Consider the following 20901-nt stretch of genomic DNA (forward strand, 5'->3'; position numbering starts at 1 on the left):
TATAAATTGAACTACCTATTATTTGTATTTACATAGTATATAATATTGTATATAAATAATTTATTTAATATTATTTTATTATTATATATTGTAGCCTGTATAGGTATATAAATATATAATAAATATATAAATGACTGTGTGCTTGTTAGTACTTGGTAATCTCGGACACCACAATTAATGTTATCGAATCCATATTCACATAATATTAGGTTTGGTTGATGTTCCCATTGGTTCTTGTTTTGGTTAGATTCCGTCAAAAAAAAGTAACAAGAAATCTTTACGGACAACACAACTTTTGCCCGCGGGTCAGCTAGGATACAGGACACTATATAATATTAATAGTAGTTTACCTATAAACTTTATATGTTATTTTATTACTATATATGAATCAAATTCATATACAATTTGTGACATCACTGCTACGATATCAATATTTCCAGTCGACTGCACGTTGCAAACAATAGAAAATGCCGCAGTCGTGTTTTGGTTTGTCCAACTTAAACATCCTTTCTTCGTGTGTGCTTTAAAACATTCGTATGAACCTGTGCACAGTTCATGGGAGAATTGCAGCATACAGTCGCCCGGTCTTAGTGTTTTGCTCAAATCCGTTATTATTGTTGTTATTATTATTATTATATTAATGAAGAGGTGTATAATTATCGTAATAATTGTTGCATCGTTCTTTGTCCATGGGAAGTGATCCGAACCAGAACAAGCGTAAGTAATTCTCCTTAGCCTTAGTCACTTCCGCAGCTAAAGAAACAAAAAATAATAATAATAATAATAAATAAAAGGGCGATTGTTCGGGTTCAGGGAGTCGTATAAAATACACCGTGTTGGTTTATCATACACGGCCAATGATACGGTCTTTCAGTGGTGTCTGCGACCAGCACTTGACAGTGTACCTATATTATGTGTCACACGTTGTCGTATAGTGGTTTCTTTTTCACGGTCAGCTATTTAGTTATTTTCGTCCGGAGTTTTGATAACCAATTAAATTTGTGTTTACTTGTGAGCGAGTCGAGTTTATCCGTGCGAGACGCCAAGACACATTCGAAATTTGTTCCACTGATTGTATACAAATATAGTATGTACATACATACTACCTATATATAATGTACAGGGTGTCTCATGGGAATTCACGATGATGGATACAGCAAGCCAATTCGGTGCACGCAAGACTCTAAATATTTGTGAAGTGTACTTAATTTATTCACTGAAAAACTTTGCGTTCAAAGAACCCTGTTTTAATATTATACATTATCGTGTACACTGCGTACACGTTAAAGTGCGTATAGTAGTATAATAATTATACATGAAATAACATCTTAAAGAGTTACGGCAACATGGGTACTTATACATATTATATTCGATTCTGGTTCAATTTTGTTCAACAACGTTACATCCTGTGTAAAATCAATGTGTGTATTTATTTTCGTTTATTATATTAATTGGAACAATTTATATATACTAACAAGCTTGTATAAAACTAATGAGCCTTACAAAAAAAATATAGGAAGCAACGGTCTATCGATTAACGACATTTTAAGTAGGGTGTCATGCACATGGATTTTTATATTGTTTATTTTTTTATAACAAACACACGTGATTTAAGTACCTACTTTATAGAGATAGACCAATAGATATTGATGTATATATTTATTTTAAATTATTATATTAAATAGTAAATGTTACTAATTGCAATACCGGCAGTACGAATAACTATTATAGTGTCAAATCACTAATAATTTTAATTTTAAATTTTAAATTTAATAATTAGTTATTATTATTAAAGTTGCAGAGGAGCTGTATATTGTAGTATAACAATTAAACATTCATTGAACATTTATAAAAATAATTATAATGTGTTCGTATTCTATAATATTACTTTTGAACCTATTGGATATATTATAATGTGCATCTGTAATAGTTGATATTATTATTAGAGTAGGTAATACTTTAATTTTACTGATTTTGATGATAAATAAAAAAACAAGACATATTTGATCATTTTAAGGCTCATCACATGAAATCTCTTCAGAACCATTGAATGGCAAAAATAAACGAGAAAATAATGTAATAAAGAGTACGAACAGGGAATTGTATTTTCGTGTTTACGACCATGTAATCTCAAAGTATATTTTCATATGAAGTGTAAGTACATATAAGTCTCATAATGGATAAAAAGAAATTGAACTAAATATATTTTGGGGACACTGAAAACGAATAACAGAAATGGGGAGGAAACAAAAGAGATAAACATAAACATTTGAAATAAATGTTGTTGTAAATTTTGATCATTTGAAGTAGTCCCTAGAGCTCCCAAAAAGGGGAAATGGGTCTCTTGTCAGCATGTATCTCTTCTTGTCACTTATGATAAATCTAAGAACTCTCAAAACTTGGTCGATTTGTCTATATACATATGGTTTTATCAAATTTTTAAGTATATTTTATAGGTTGGGTATAATTAATTAATTAATGTGGCAAGTTTGATCATTTGGGTGATTTTTAGTTGTTTTGAGAATTTTAGGTCTATCATATAGTTAGTTTAGATTACAATTAATTATAGTGTATGGGATAAAATATATATAATTTAAAAAATAATATAAGTAATATGTTTCAAGTATTCATCTGAGTAATGTGTTAAATATTAAAATTCTAATAATATTATACTACCTAACATAATCTAACTACATAAGACCAATAAATGAAAAGAGTTAGAAAATGAGATTTGATAATAAATTTATTTGTTGTCAAAATTTAAAATTAACTACATTTTGTACATTGTTTAAAAAAAATTAAGTAAAAATAAGACGCTGCTGTATAAAATGTGTAATGTGTTTAATGTTTATATAATATGTAAGTACACTTATTTTGGAAATCGGCTAATTATTTTCCATGAAAAATTCAATATAATACGATAATTTATAACTATAGAAGGTAAAAGTGTAGAACCAATGTAAAAATAATTAAAGATATTTTAAGAAATTTATTGTTTTTTTTTTCTGATATTATGGGTTTTGTATATTATGACATAATACATTAGTACTTTGTAATATAATAATATTCACACATTTTGCACTGCTGTACATATAACGATGTCTGATCTTTGATGAGTTTTGTAAATTAAAACTTTGTAAATTTTTAATAGATATAATTAATAAAAATTATATAAATCTCAATTATAATAATATAATAATATTGTCATCTGATATAATTAATTGAACATGCACTATCATCGAGATGCTTACAAAATTGTTGTAAATCGTTCTAGCTATGTGCATGACGCGTTCTTTGGAATGTTAAAAACGTGTACATATATATATGATATTATGATGTTCTAAAGAAGAGACATTTTCGTAGAAAATCACTCGAGAGTATACAAAGTAGTAAAATAGTAGGTAGGGACGTTAAAAATAAGCAGGTAGTTCGGTATAGTTCTCGAGGGGTCTTCGACCATAATAAAAGACAGTCTAATGGCCTATTCATCGAATAAAATAGCCGAATTCACTATACAAATTATATTATTCATGTTTAGTAGGCGGTTTTGAATTTTTTGTTTTTTTTTCTCAGTCAAAAGGGTGACTACTTGTTCGTCGCACCTGCTGCACGCCCAAGTCACCAGTATAGGACGCAAGGAGAATCAGTCTGTACAATCGTCTAGCCTCTTGGATAGAATTAATTTTGTCGTGCAAGATACGCATTACGTATTCATGTCTTATATTATACCGTTGCCACTCAATTCCATTTCATTATTTCCAAGGAATAGGTTTGGTGTATGAAAATAATTAGAGAAATGTAAACTTCACCGTGTCGTATTTGAAATATTTATAATGTTTACTTACTCGATCAAAGGAAAAGGATATATTTTATTTACATATATCAACCATAATATGTTAAAATGTAATTTAATGCTATAATATCTGGATTATTTGATTAAGTGTAACCTAACCAAAACTAAAATAATCATAAATATTCGATGATTTTAAAGGAAAATTAGTTAATTTCATAAAAATATCGGTTTATAGAAATAAACAAAAACCCATAGTAATTCTATATTAAAACAACATTTGAAAAAATTCAATTCAATATAAATTATAATTTAATCATTTTTTCAAACTATTATAATCTTGTTATTCAGGCTTAACATAGCTAAATAAATAATAGTTAAATTTTGAGCAGGTGCTATAATTTGTATATATCACAACTATTTGTATGCATGAACATAAAAATATGTGGTAAATTTGATTAGATACAAATTCAATTTTAAAATAATTCAATAAAAGTGCTTAATTTAATCGGTTTATCATTAATTTTGTAAGAATGATAAAAACCAAATATTATATTGTTTTATATTTACATTTATAAGTCATTTATTTTTTATTTATTTAATACTTGGAAACATAGGAATTGTATAAAATATTGATATTATATTATACACAGACACACAGTGCATTATATATATATATATATATATTATAGTATACTAGCTGAAAAACCCGGCTCCACCCATTTGCAATTTTTTGTGTGGCAAATTCTATTATAGTATATACCTACCCTGTATCTCGGTTTGAGGGTATCTCAGTTTTAGTGTACCTCGCAGTTCATGGACAAATCTGCTTCAGTGTCAATAGGTCTGAAATAATACGACTTAGATAGGCAACCGTGAGTCACGGATTGGATTTACCACTTGCTATATTTTTTAACATGGTTTGAACTACTTACTCTCTAAAGTTTTCTGAAATTTATAAAAACAATCACTGAGATTTTCGTCAAAATCAATCAGGTAGTTTTTTATTATATAAGGTACAAACATGTGTCTAGTTATAAGATGATATAGTTTATTTAATCAAGGCCATGTTAACGTGACGATTTGATGCATACTTGAAACTGATCAGCCCGAATCCCGATAACTTATAGCTAACCAATGGCAACCATTTATATAGAAAAAAAATAATAATTTATCTCTACTATTAAAAGTTTTGGAAAATCCTTTCTTACAGTGGGTCTTGAGTTCTTTACATCATAAAACGAAACTCCTGACCAAATTTCATACTTATAACTTGGGTGGTTTCGGCGATGATGAATCAGTTAATTAGTTAGCCGGGATAAGTTGTATTACATAATATATAATTATATAATTACAAAAAGCTAAACAGTTATTATTGTTTGCTGAGTCCTATAATTCTTACACATACAGATATTGTGTTATTTAATTAAGAAAAAAAAAATCAAATATGTTTAGGTTAGATAGGGTACCTAGGTACTATTTAACCCCTATCTGAGTTCCTATATCTTTAAGAGTTTGTGTTTCAAAACTTCTATTCATCAGTAAGTTATTTAGATGAACACTGCTAAATAAACTTTGCACATCAGTGATTAAATTAACGTTACTGAACAATGTGAACAATTACTATCTCTTAAGAGTGATAATGGGTTAGTGAAATAATCAACAGTAAAGTGGATTAAGGTTGATTTACCTAACCACAAATGAACGTAAATACATAAATATTAACCAAGGTCCAAAGTCTATTAAAAACAAAACTATTTGATAGTATTTAATTTTAAATTATTGGACCACATTAATAAAGACATAAAGTAATTGTTATCTTTATTACTATATCTTATAACAAAAATTGGCTGATAACGTAACTTGTACAGTTAGTTATAATACCTATACAAATGTACAATAGGTAAACACAATATTTTGATTACAATTAAATTGAAATCAAAAAAAACTGTATGCATTAAAATATATTTTATCATAAAAATAAAAAAGTTAAAAATGTAGTTATAAATAAATAAGAAAACTTCAACTTGGAAAAAAAACTAAATGTTAAACGACTTTCATTTCATCGAAAAAATATACCGTGCTTTATTTTACCAATAAAATCATACCAGATAAAAGAAAATAGAAAAACTTTAAGAAAAATACGAATCCGAACTAATGAAGTTTTGATTATAAAAATAATGGTTTAATTAAAATTTAATTAAGAATTGAGTACCAGGAATAGATTCGTTAAAGGCCAAAAGTTTGATTTTAGAATCCGTTAAAATAATTTCAATATGACGTTAATTAATTTTAAAATAATATGTAATTCGTATATTATTATGCTGTGTTGAGTATATTGCTGTTGTATATAATTCGTTCATGTGTAATATGGTATGCTCACTATGTTTTTTCAAAATAAAACTTTTTCTTATGATACCTCACGAAACTTGAAAATTTCTTTCATTGAATTTATATATAATTGAGTAGTTACCTATTTGATATTTTCTTTATTACTAATTAAATAGGTGGACAAGATATACAGTGATCAGGCGAGGGATATCCGTCGACCCATTTCGCTTCACTCACACCGTGGTACAATGGATGTGTTGTGAATCGTAATATTAATGCTCGATTAAAACCACGGTTGTTAATCCTTTTGTCACAAAAAAACAGTGTCGTTACATATAATACCAATAATATACTTTACTCAGAATCTGAAATTATATAGGTACCTGGTATCTACCTACATTGTTTCACACGGCACTCTATATTTTACTAAAATATATGAGATAACATTTATAACTAAACAATACAATTTTATTTTATTTCCATCATGATTTTGATAATCTACTGAAATTAATAATTAACCGTGGAACATTCATTTGTGATATAACTATTAAGATTTGATAACATACAAACTACGGATGATAATGTGATTAGTATTTACCAATTGTAAAACGTATACAGTATTATTTTGAAATATAATTTAATTTATTCTGAATTAATTTACAACAACAAATAAATGAACCTACAAATTAAAATTGTAAGCTAATTTAAATTCTACCGCTAAAAATAGTTTACTCTTCTAGTGATTTAAATCGAAGAAGATATTCGTCATGACACGTGTCTGAACTCTGAGTTATAGCTTTTAAGTATAAGTACTCAATTTATCAAGATTAGGTTTTTTAGCAGCATATCAAATTAATATTGCAATTTTTCAAATGGAATTAATAGTATTCATAATTCAATAATAACATAGCTATCGTTTCTGCAGTCTCGACAGTGTAATAGAACCAAACAAAACAGTATTAAATTTGATTTTGGTTATCTATTTATTTTTATTTTTTTGTCGACAAAAATGTGTGCGCGTCTAACGCCGAGGGTGTAAAATCTTTATCTGCGCCATCCAAAACTCACAAGCCTATATCCGTTACATTTAAGATGAAATAAGAAAAATATAAAATGTTGATCCTAGTATGTAGCTTTGCTGCGAAAGCAATTTCCTGGGTCGCAGTAGACACGGTGAGTGGAAAACCGACTAGGTAAATTTACATATTCCTTCTAATATACGCGTATAAATATATAGAAATATTATAATTATATATATATATGCACAGCATACACATGTACATTTAAACCGAAAAACTGATCAATTTTCGGTGCTTATTTTGTCCGCTTCTCTCTCTCTCTCTCTCTCTCTCTCTTACACGCACACACTGCGTCTCACTTACTCCCTCTCATTATATTCTATTCTATATGACGTGTGTATAATATTATATTATATATACATACATATGTCGGTTTCTCGCTCTGCGTATCACTATTCCCACTTTCCAGTGTTAATCCAGGAAATGTAAAAGCCGTTACGTTATATAATATTTACGACGGCATGGAAAGAATACGACGGGACGGGAGGGAAAGGGAAATTAAAAAGGAAAAAACTGTACTTGACCGCCGCCGATTCAATTGTTATTATTACACTACATGTGGCCCGCTGCAGGAAATGATTAGCATATCGTCGTTATAAAAAATAAAAAAAAAACGCTAATGTATAAATAATCGTCTTTGGCCGTTTTTCAAACAGTTTTCTTTTGTTACCACCACCGCTATGTAACATATATCGGTCACGGTCGATTCGTTTGAATAATATATTTACGTCTTCCATGTGCTCAACCTCATTGCGTGCATGTTTTGTCAACAAACACTCGTGTATAATTATTGTTAGCCTTTCGTGGTCTATAACTGGCCTTTAAGACGCGTGCGTTAGTGCCACGCAGGTTTTTAATTTACAAAATAAAATCCTATTACAGTTTTAAAACAACGAAAATTCATTGTCTCGATAATATTCGATCGATGTTTAACAATCACGGACATAATCAATTTACGCTCGTCCGTTGATTAATTTACTAATCGAACGCTTTTTTTAATTGAGTTTTATCATTAAACTTTATTTAATTCAAATTCAATGCGTATATTATGTGTCTATAATATTGTAAATAATTTACCTTTTAATATCGATTTAATTTATATAACATCAACAGACATCTTCTGTTTAGTTACATTAAAATTATTATCCCTGCAGTGTAATCTATTCGTCCGTTACAATTTTCATTACCATTTGATTTACCATTGGTACCTACCCATAAATTATTATTGATCTTACACAAATATTAGTTGATGAATACAATTAATTTACCTACATAAAAAAAACACAAGTTGTTCTATAATTTTGTAAAGCTATTATTTTTATTTCTGTTTGTTGAATAAAATACATTTTATACATGTTCCTACACTATATTATAGTATACGAATTTAACATTTTTTTAACACGTGAAAGTAGCGAGCTTTCATCGCCAAATTTAACGAAAACTACTATAATAGTTATCTATAGTATTGCACAAAATGGACATAATTAAGGACCACCCTAATATACTTTATATAACAATGTCATGCTATAATATAATATATATATTGATTTAGTTATAGGATATTTATTAAATTATATTAATGTGTTATCATGACATATATATATCACTCGTAATGTCCATATGAGGGTAATGACAAATATGACCTTTATTATTTTTGAGAAACGAGAAAAAAACGATATATTAATATTGTTGACCGATTACCACTAATGCGCTGTGTACAAGCCACAAGGGTTATTTTATCGTAATATCATTACAAACGATAAATGATAAGTTTCATTAATTTTCAACATAAAACTAATTAAGTATAGTTCGCCTGTTCACGAGTATGTATATTGACATAGTACTGTATCTATTCGTGTAATGTTGTTCAAGAAAAATGTGTAAGCGAAAGCAATTTTGGTCTAATTGAAGAAAAGGCAAGTAATGTACCTAAACTACCGTTTGAAAATTGGTGAAAAAAATGCTGACATAGCAAAGGAATTGGGTCAAACACAAAATAAATAGAGGTAATAAAATTAATATACTAAACATTTATTCCCAAAAATCTTTAGGAAGGTCTAAAAATTAAATAATATTATATCCAAAATAGGTAGAGGTACATGTTAAATAATAAAAAAATAAAATTACGAATCGTTTAACAACATTTTAGTTCCTATGTTGTATTTTATTTTGTAGACCGTGAATTAAGTCCCAAATTCAGTTAATCGAAAATTGTTTCCATATTTCATTATGTTCTGATTGCTTGCTACTTAGTACTTACTATAGTAGGTACAAGCGTTAAATTACACTATTTAAAATATTATGAAGATATGAGATTTGAGAAATTAGTAAAGCCAACAACTGTACATAATATATATATCATTATTTTTTATATTGTATTGTAATCAATCAAACATTTAATGATGTTATTAAAAAATAATAATAATAATAATGAAAAAGTAAAAACATTAACATTTGTATTAAATAATAGTAACCTATTACAATAAATTAGTCGAAATGCAAATTTTTTTTTGTTTTTAAATAATTTTAACATATTATAAAGTGGATATAATTGTATTTTTAAATTGTGTATTTATTTATCAATAAATTCTTGTCCTTTTAAAAAGTTTGCTCTGTGATTTATAGACATTAAATTCTGAATTGTCTCGTTTAAATAGATCTGCAGGCCAGCAAATATGTTTTTGTCACGCCTGCACCGAAAGTTTGGTTTTCGACAGCAGTTGAAGCGTTGGAAAGCGTCTTTTTTCCGTCCAGCTGGTAAAATGGAAATCCCCAAAAGTGCTGCGCGCACATTTCACGTGCGTATACCCTGCACAAACAGACACTGAATTCTATACCACGGTCCTTACAAAACATAAACTTTTGGTTACATCTTATAATCTTATTATAACCTCCATGCGTGCAGACAGCTAAAATAAATAAAACCAAATCGTTTCTTTCGTGAAATATTGTTGTCGTAGAATCATAGTCTAGACGTCTAGTTGTTGCATAGATCCCTGCATTACATTTGCCGTGATCGATAAATGCAGAGGCGTGAAAAAAAATAGTATGTGTGGCTCGCGCGGAAAGGCAATGTCAGTCTTGGGCGAAATGTAGCCCTCGCCCGCGACTGAAATATCTCACTTCCCGCCCTTGCCACACAATAATATACTATTATCTCAGGCTGATAAAAATTGCTGGATACATCAGGTACATACTTTTAATTTACCTGACTTCACAATCAGAACACTAGAAAGTTATAAAAAGTCGAAATGGGGTGCAATTGGATAACTCCCTTTTATTTTTGTAATAAGAATGTATTAATTCTTAATTTTGATGGTTATAAATTATAATACCCTTAGTTATTATGATCTATTTTCGATAATCTCTCAAAGGTAAAATAAATAAATAATGAAATATGAATTATAATGACTGTAAAGTAAAAAATTTAAACTATCTTATTGTGTAGTTTACCTATTCCGTAGTGTTCTTGAAATGTCTTATTAATATCTTGGAGGTATTTCATTTGAATTCTATTTAGTTAATATTTATTTTATTTACGTTCTCAAATTAATGATTTCATTGTGCAGTGCGGGTTTATAACTAAAATATTTATTTAAATTTATAAGATTAATTTTAGAAGGGTATTTTTTATGTAGGTGTTGTGAATCAATAATATTAATGAAAACAATTGTTAAAAAGGAGGTTATATACCATTTATTAAAACCCGCGGGTTTTGTAAATAGTAATGGACAGTTGTCATATTTTCATGAAAATATATAGCTAAAAGGTTATAGTAGAATTTGAATCATTCATATGAATTTAAAAGGTTCATGTTGATATTCACATTTACACATATAATACAAAGGATGAAAATTAAAAATGGGATTTAGAACTAAAACAAATATGATTTATTTTTTTAACGAATGTATGGACACAGACATGATATTTAAATATTTAATTCATTTATTTTCCAATTACCATACTTTCAATTCACCACGAAGAATTTAACTAAATTATCACGCAGTTTATTACATCGATACTTAAATGAAATAAAAATGAAATGGTTACCAATGAAACGAGTTTAATATAATGATTGATTAGGTATTAAAAATCAAAATAATAATAGTGTGGTATAATAATATTGCAGAAAACAAATGGTTAAATGCCTAATTTTATTTTCTTGCTCATATTATACTATACAGAGTGTTTCTGAAATGGATGAGGTAACTAGTACATGCGTACTCAGTGTGATGGCCCAATGAAGATTTTTTGAAATTTTTTTTTTTATCTTCAAAATCTGGATTTATATAAATCATTTTTAGAACATTATCTCAAATGTAAAAATAAATGGTCAAGTTGTATTTTTTGTGAAATTCTCATAGGAATCGAGGTGTCACATCATTTTTTTATTTTTCAATCACTGACTAAAAAAAAATGGTGCGACACATCGATTTGTATGAGAACACTACAAGATAAACAGTGGTGATATTTATTTGTTGTCATTATTTTACATTGCCAACCAATGAAAACGATAAAATGATAACAAAATTAGGGTTAACAAAGTTTTAAATTATCAAATTTACTTACATACATTTAAGTTGTGTTACATTGTAAAATAATCATAATTAAATAGGTACACTTTATTTTGAAAACCTATTTTTATCTACAGTTGTTCAATGTGTGTGTGTGACTTACGTTAACTTTGATGCACTTTCCATCCGACGATGTATAATGAACTCAAAGTTTTTTCCAACAAATTTGGTCATTGACAAATATCAGCTATACATTATTAATTATCATAAAAAGTTCAACTCTATTATTTAATTCTTTGGCATAAACATGTTCTTTACGCATATTCAATGTTAGTGTACTGCATTGTTCAAAATTTAAATTAAAAACTTTTTTAAAAAACAAATTTAAAGTGTTGTTCAATATCAAGTATTGAACTCAGCTATAATCAAATCAACTTATGTTCTTTATGTAAAAAATACGGTCAATTAGTTATTTTATAATAGACATTGCGGATAAAAGTTACCATATTTAATTACCTGTACATGAGTATACATTTAAATCACACAAATCAATGTATGTCAGTAAATTCTTTGTAAACCTTAATTTTATCATTTTTCTTAGTTGACAATGTAAAATACTGTTTTAATTAATCATGTATTTTAAATAACAACAAATAACTATCAATTATCATCACTGTTTGTCTTGTAGTGTTCTCATACAAATTGATGTGCCACACCATTTTTTTTTAGTCGGTGATTCGAGAGTGAAAAACGCACGACAAGCGCAAAAATGATGTAACACCTCAATTTGTATGAGAATTCTGCAAAAAATACAACTTGACTGTTTATTTTTATATTTAAAATAATGTTCTAAAAATGATTTGTATAAACCAGATTTTTAAGATAGAAAAAAAAATCTTTATTGGGTCATCAGATTGAGTACGCATATACTAGTTACCTCATCCATTTTAGAAACACCCTGTATAGGACATAGGTAGATACCTTACGACAATAATAATAATGGTAAAATATATTATAACAATAATAATAACATATTGTGCCAACATAGGTACCATTATAATTACATAAATAAAATAATAAACAAGGATATTATAGAAACATAAGGCTTAAGTAATATGTAGTAAAAATATTCCGATTTGTACTAAATTCAATTCAAAATTGTAAAATTTTACATTGTTATGGGTGCAGTATGTTTGATGTAGGCACTAGTCAGGTAAATTTCATATATTCTTAGAGTAGTATATAATTGTATAATTTCCGTTTATTTTTCAGTTTTCCAAGAATAAAAATTCTTTTTAATAAAATATATAATGTTTTTACTATTAATATTTATAATTTTCACTCAAATTATTTATTTTTCATCATATTTATATAATAATATACAGATTGATTTTTTGATTAGGTATCAACGAATAACGCATTATTTTGAAATGAATAAATGTATTAATTTTTTTCGATAATTGTCTTTTTTGACAATTTATAAGTTCCATGAAACGAATATCACTCTTACATTGTTATATACATTGTTCTTTTGGGTTTGACGTGTGTGCGGATTTAATAAGGAATACATTATAATATGTTGCCTCTCTGGATATAGTTTACAAACTTTAACAATTTCACTTCCTTATAACTTATAAGACATAAGTTATAACCACTGTTAAGGATGATCACTTGTGTCTATAAATGAACTACCTACATTATATTATATTATTATAAATTAAATATTAGTTAGTATACACAAAGTTAGTAAAGTTATTTTATGTCTTAAGTACATAATATACTATTGTTATAAATATTAAAATGTGTAGATACAGTATTGTAATTATTGCTTCATTCACAGTACTCGTGGAATATGTATGTGAAAGTATATTTTTTCATCACCTAAATTTAGTTTAAATTTAGGTATTATATAAATTCAAATTTAATTAAATTTAATAAGTAAGTACTTAGTTCAGTCAAAAATTCATACATCAGGTATTCAGGTATTCAAAAGTGGATTACATTTAACCTATATATTATTATGATATTATTCCTTACCTGTTGAGTATTGGTATTTATATACTTGACTCTCGATGAAGCAATGTAGAGAGAGATACATTAAATTAAAACGGTCAGGTGTCACCTATATTGACTGATGCCCATCATATTGGCCGTTTCAAAAATTTATTTACAAAGAATATTTTATCTATCACAAAAAAAAACAAAAAACATATTTTAAAGACTTTAATTTTTCTATAAACAATCTTTTTGAATATTGTTGAAATAATGTTCGGCCAATAGTTTTTTATTTTATTGCTGTACGCATATTTTTCCTTAATGCCAATCAAGTAGTATCTAGTTTATGCAATATAATTCCTGCAAGTTGAGCATATAATACTATAGTAATATACCTATTATTAAGGATTAAAGGAAACCGCCGTATAATGTACAAACTATGAGCTCGAGCTTATGAGAGAGTAGTTCCATCATCGAGTAAAATTATGCTATATTTCCCCCAGAGAGATGTTCGAATGATCAATCATATATACAGCGTAATGTTAGGGTATACTTTTAGGAGCCTATTCTTGTCTCTCACTCACCCGTTCTCATTACCCATATTGTCCTGCAGAGTATCTGAAAAAAGCTAATTATAAGTCTTTTTTGAATAACTCGGCAAGTTTTCTCTGATATAAAACTATCAAAAGTCATAATCTATTCCTATATAATAAAATGTTTATTAGTTACTACTAAATATTATTTAATTGGGTTATTATTTTATCTTTAAATTATTATCCATTTATTAATTATTACTTATAATGTTATAACCCCATGGCGTCATACATAAATTAAGATAATTCTCTTTTATGCATAATATATTAAAAACGTATAAACTTTGTCATTTTTAACGTTTTTATAATTCATACATAATAGTATAATACTAAAATATATTAGTGAATTCTAAAGCAATCTCTAATCCAAGGATTACACCTACCAAGGTAGGCATCTACTAAATTAATACGATTCAGAAAGTTATAACCAATTCGTCAATCTAGAGATTTCGGGAAATCGGTGTATCGCGTATATAATATAATATAATATGTACTGACATTTGTAGGAGCCTAATACGGTATTGTCTATACATCATAATATCCATTGGACAAGAGACAAAACGGAGCAGAATTAGATTATTACGCGGGTAGCCGCAGCCTTGCCATAGCAGATATCCTGCAGATTTCAATATAGTCGGTTCTCCTGAGTAACATGGTATTGAGTTAGGTGCACGATAATGAACATCGCCCTTTGATCATTGGATAATAATAACTATGATGTATTACAATAATATACCATTCAGGCTTGAAAATTTCTAAGTCGACGATTTTGCGAGAAGCACAATATAGTCCGTACCAGCGTATTCGACTGCGCGAGATGACAAAACCAAAATAATATGATTATGTGCGTTGGACCGCAAGAACAAAAAACTAAGATCGTGCTAAAATTAAATATACTATTCATTATAGAATTAGCTGTGGCCGGGGCTAGTTTTAATCGAAAAATTTACTATAGATACACGAAAGTGTCGCGGTCGGCCCATCTGCAGAAATCGCGTTTTGTAGTACAGAATTCATATTATTATTAGGTAATTATATAATAGGATATTAATTATTATAATACGCTTGGGTAGGCGGAGGCGTCGACCCAACTTATGGTTTGAACTATAGCGTTCAAACTTCAAACACGTTTACACAATTTTGATTATTTATTCTGAGCATTAACCATATGTCCATATATAATGTGAATCTATATACCTACAATTAATGTACGGCGGTTGTTCAAGTTCTTTGGTTTTCATGTGTCCGTAATAATATAACAATGACTATTAATTATTAAAAAATGATTTAAATTACGTATTTACATAATCTAAATAGCTGTAATTTGTATTTGTATATTCAATAATAATATAATGTACCTACCTATTACTATTCTGATGAATGTGTGTAACTTATATTTATATTCGAAAATTATACAAATTATATTTCTCGGTGATAAGTCATAAAATGTTAAACCAATAAGAAACAATTAATGCAAATAGTTATTTATGTTAATATTATCTGTGTTTTTAATGAAATATAATTTAATTTAAACTATGAATAAAAATAACATTTTAAAGCTTTAAAATAATTGTAGCTAATGTCGTATTGGAATAACTAAATATGTAATTACTAATTACACTTCAAACATTGACATTTTCAAGCCAGTCAATCAAAAACTTTTTTTTTATAAATAATCCAATCTTTTTTAACTAAAAATATAGTAAGGCTAATGATATAAGAGTGTCGTCTAAACTTTTAAACGATTAATATTAACATTATATACTTCAATTTCAATTTAATTACAAATTATATACATAATTGAGGCTACTTTGAAGTAATCTATTAATAACTATTATAAATTAAATAATATATTAAATTTAAATTTATTATTAAATATTATTTAAGCTGCGTAGTAATTTAGTAACTTTTAATTTTCACACAGTATATTTCATATTCTTATTTAATTTATATTTTTATAAAATAACCAATTTGTTTTAAATTGAAAATGCCATGCACCAGCACTAAATATAATATAGTAGGCTCTACGCTTAAAGAACTAACGTCTTTATACTCAAACAAATTGATTAACATTTTTTCTATCACTGGAAAACGTATTACAGGTAGTTATCGCAGGTGCAGAGTAATATTAAATTATAATTACCATTATTTCCATTATAATTAATTGCACATAATAAATACCTAACCTAACCAATATTCACTAAAACGGGTTCGGCTACAGGAACTCGTCGTTTTTACATCATGATGCTATATTATTGTATACTATGAAATATAGCTAGCAAATGATTGAAATTTTACATTTTTGTATAAAATCACATTGTCACCACAATATTATTATGAAATATGTACGGAATAATAATATAATATAAAATGGTGATTATTTTTCGTCATTATAATATTAATATAATAATATATCTATACCGGATCGTTAGGTATGTAGTATAATAATATCGTTGTATCAAGTGTACCCAAATGAACGAATATATATTGTATGGGCAATGGCCAGTGTAATGTGTGCAACGGCGCATAAATAATGCAAAACGTTTATAATCCTGCAGACGGTTTATCTGCAATACGTAAAAAAAACATTTCTCTCTCTGGCTCACTCACTCTTTTCTCTCTCTGTCTCTCCGTTCCTACCATTCTCCGTCTCTCATTCTCCATATTATTATGGCTCTTTTGTTATATCGATCCCAAAATACTTATCGAATGTCCAGTGGTTATATGCGTAGCAATATATAATGCGTATTATATACCTATAGTGTCCATGCATATCGGTATATTGTGATAATAATTGGCCTGTGTTAAATTTTAAGCGAACCCATATAAAATGCAACATCTCTGGGAACAAAATTAACGGAGAAAAAATGTTTACATTTTTACTACTCCTATCTGTATTCTTTATACATAGATAAATTAGTATATTATATTATGTATATGTAGTATATACCAACGAAAACTGTTAACACTATATCATGCTACCTTTTTTTATTTCACGAACTTTTTATCATCAGAAGAAGAGTGATCATCAAAAATGACTAAAGTTACATTTACATTTTATTTTATAGGTTAAACTCTCTCATTTTTTAAGCTGTCGTTCAAACTACAATCGTTCAACTATAATTAATGAAGTTTTCAAAAAATTTCCTGCTAATCGACTTTCGTACAAAACTAATATTTAGAAACTGACACTCGCTTCACCCCATATAACTTGAATGTTTTTTCTGTTTTAGATAAACGATTTATGCTTTAATGAACAGTTTTTTTTATCCCTTTAACATTTGTTGTAACTGACAAACGAGACGAAAAATCCAAATTATTCCGAACAAGGTAATTCCAAATCCATAGTCAGAAATATTGTGATCTCAAAATTAGTAATCATTAAGTTCTTAATGCATAAATTAAATCAGAACTAGTTAATTTTTGCTCAAAAATTGTATTATTAATTTTAATACATTTTTAACTACCTGCTAAGTATTGAAATTCATTTACCCAATTAATATCAGTTTTTCCTTAATTTATTACTAGAACGTCATGATCAATATTTTACTTTAAATAAGCTTAAGCTCAATACAAATGTAAACATCTCAGATTAGGCCACAATCGTGGTTTTGAGGTGTGTAAAATGTAAATAATATATAAAATAAATATATTACATTGTTTGAAATGGTCGATGTGGTTTTAGGAAAATGTGCTCACTTGTGTACTATTTTACACGAGTAAAATACAATGTTCGAAAAACTTTTATGACCCACATAAAATTAATGACAAACATTGTATTAATTAATTTAATGTTAATTTTTATCATTTACTTTAGATTCTGAGGGAAGCGATGAATGTATTGGCTCTCATTTTTCAATGAAGTGTTATTTTTTATTTTGTTAGTCTGCAGTTAGCTTTGTCTGTTATTATCTTTTATAGGAATAAGAAAGCTCGTAAAGTTTCTTGTGACCTTATCTATGGATTGAAAAATGTAACTAGTTGGCACTTTTAAAAGGTCATTTTTTTATTTTATTATTAGTTTCGCTAGCAGAAAAACTGCGGAAAAATTTAGAGAAAATGGTGAAATTACATCGTTTTTAACAAAATCAATAGATATTATTTATTTTTATAATTGAAAAAATAATAACCCTGAACTTTTGATATTTTCACCAATTATAATTATTTATATACATAAGATAGTAATTACGAACAAAATTTAAAATTATTTATACTGATTTTAAATTTTGTAGAATCTATGTATTGGTAGTATATTGTGTATATTCAATCACATCTAGTTAAGCAATTCGCAATTTTTATTTTTTATATCAGAGTATACAGTTTATCTATTAACTATACATAATGATGTAAAATTAAATATTCAGTCGGGATTATTCTTAATAATTTTTAATTAATTTTAATTTTGAACAACAGTGAAATCGTTTAATACGATAATTAGTTATTTGTTTTGTCTTAATTTGTCCATCATAACCATCTACCTACATATTATATTCAATTATTTACTATTGTTAAGACTTTAATCAGTAACTTAATTTTTTTTAAAAGTCCCAGAATAATACAATCATTGTATTTAAAATTCACAGCATCCTAGTAACGATGTGACCCAAACGATAAATTAAGTTATTTTTAATTTATTTTTAATTTATCATTAGTTTATTCACATTAGTAAGATCGTTGGCTATTGTGACATAGCCATGCATTTTACATGGTATAGGTCCGAGTACTTTGAAGAGTAAAAATAAAAGGTTTAAAACAATTATGTAATATTTAATATTATTATTTTATATTTTTATGTATTCATATTAAATTGACAAAAACGTGCCTTACTCTTTAGCCCCTTTGGCTGTACGCCAATGCGTTACTCGCACCATTATTATAGATAGTTTTTAGTTAACCAAATCAATAATAGCCGATTGGTTTAATGTTGTCCGACTACAAATCAGAGCGTGTCATTGTTAAAGTTTTGTCTATGGGCTAGGTAAGTGGTGGGAAACAATAGAGAGAGAAGGGATGGTTCGGGACAGGACATAAATTTACTTAATTACGGAGAACGGAGAACACTAGTTTGGGTAGGAAGTTAGTCCAAGCATATGCATATGCGCCATTTAATTTCACACAGATTCAGATTATTTAATAAGTTACGTAAGTTAAAATATATGCACCTATAATTAAAATGTAAAGTAATTCGAGAACAATTTTTAATTTAATCATAGGGAAATGAATATAAAATATAAATTTTAATGTGAAAGTAATCCTTAGCTAGTATAAAACATTTTATACATATTGTTTATTAATCATAATTATAATTATATAACTAATATATTATTTCCTAAAGATATACCTACGTATTGAACGTTTTAGTCGGGAATTTATATTAGGTGTTTATTGTGATTTTTGTTATTTATATAAATATACGGGTATACTTTTAATTATTTTATTTATACAAGGTGATATTATTTATTACTTTATTATTTTAAAGTTAAAAACATTTTTGATAAAATATTTTTTTCGTATAATGTAATTTGAATTTATAACAAAACATAAAAAAAACTACATTTTAATTTCACATTTCTAAGCATAATATTTTACTAAATATATTAATACATTTTTAAATCGAATTTCCAACGAGTATAGATAATTAATTATAATTGTTTAAGATTTAGTTTAGTGGAGTGACATATATAAGTACTCGCCAAAATTACTTTAAATTACTTAAAATTATGTAAAAAATATTTTAAAAAACGTATAGTCAAGAGGTATTATTGGTGCAGCATTTACTTATTGCAAATTATATTTCAAGTAACTCTAAATATGTTTGAGCACTCTATTAGGGTCATAATATGAATTCATATTAATTTGTATACGTTACTACATAAGATGTTACTCACATTCGTGTACAAAATTAATATATCAAGCTACATTTCGTTAATTAATTAACAAGTGAAAAATTATACTTTTAACCACTTTGTATCTTGTAAGAAGAAACACTCACTAAATTATTAAAGCCTTACATTTTGTGTAACTACCTTTGGCAATCAATGTCACTTAAGTAATTAACAAGCAAAATAAACATGTGCCTAATGTTTTAGTTCATCTCAGAACATCATAGGTACCAACTCAGAAAAACAAATCAACCATGGAATAGTAGGATCGCACATAGTAGTTGAATTATTACAAATTTAAACCATTACAAGGAATATGAAAATCTTAATTTAATGAAACGAATAACAACATTAAATATATCAACAAAAATGTATTAATTATTTAAACATTTTAAATAGTATTTAAAATTTTAAAAATTGTGTCAAAATGTAGAATACATTACATTTAAGTAAATCGATATTTGAATACGTTATAAGTTTATAACATAATGTTATAGCCTAAATAAAATATTATAAGTTATAATCATAATAGGTTTAGATATTTTCTAAAAAAAATCAATGTTATTCATATAAAATGTTGTTTGTTTGTTAATTTAATTTTGTTAGTGTTTATCTCTTGATTTTTGACCACTATAATTTGATTTTGAACGGTATTCACACTAACGACCTCACTCATTAATCGTATAATTATATAAATCAATATACTTTTATTTGTGT

The 20901-nt window shown here is 27.1% G+C and overlaps 1 long non-coding RNA gene across 1 annotated transcript in view; it reads left to right on the plus strand.

Annotated features, from left to right (window-relative positions):
• The first annotated feature begins 579 nt into the window (after nucleotides 1-579).
• LOC132942501 (uncharacterized) overlaps nucleotides 580-20901 on the plus strand; it is a 31185-nt gene continuing 10863 nt past the window's right edge. The window contains exon 1 of the long non-coding RNA XR_009664290.1: nucleotides 580-717. This is a non-coding gene — a long non-coding RNA (uncharacterized LOC132942501). The remainder of the gene's footprint in view (nucleotides 718-20901) is intronic.

Source organism: Metopolophium dirhodum, chromosome 4, assembly GCF_019925205.1.
Source record: "Metopolophium dirhodum isolate CAU chromosome 4, ASM1992520v1, whole genome shotgun sequence".
Taxonomy (NCBI): domain Eukaryota; kingdom Metazoa; phylum Arthropoda; class Insecta; order Hemiptera; family Aphididae; genus Metopolophium; species Metopolophium dirhodum.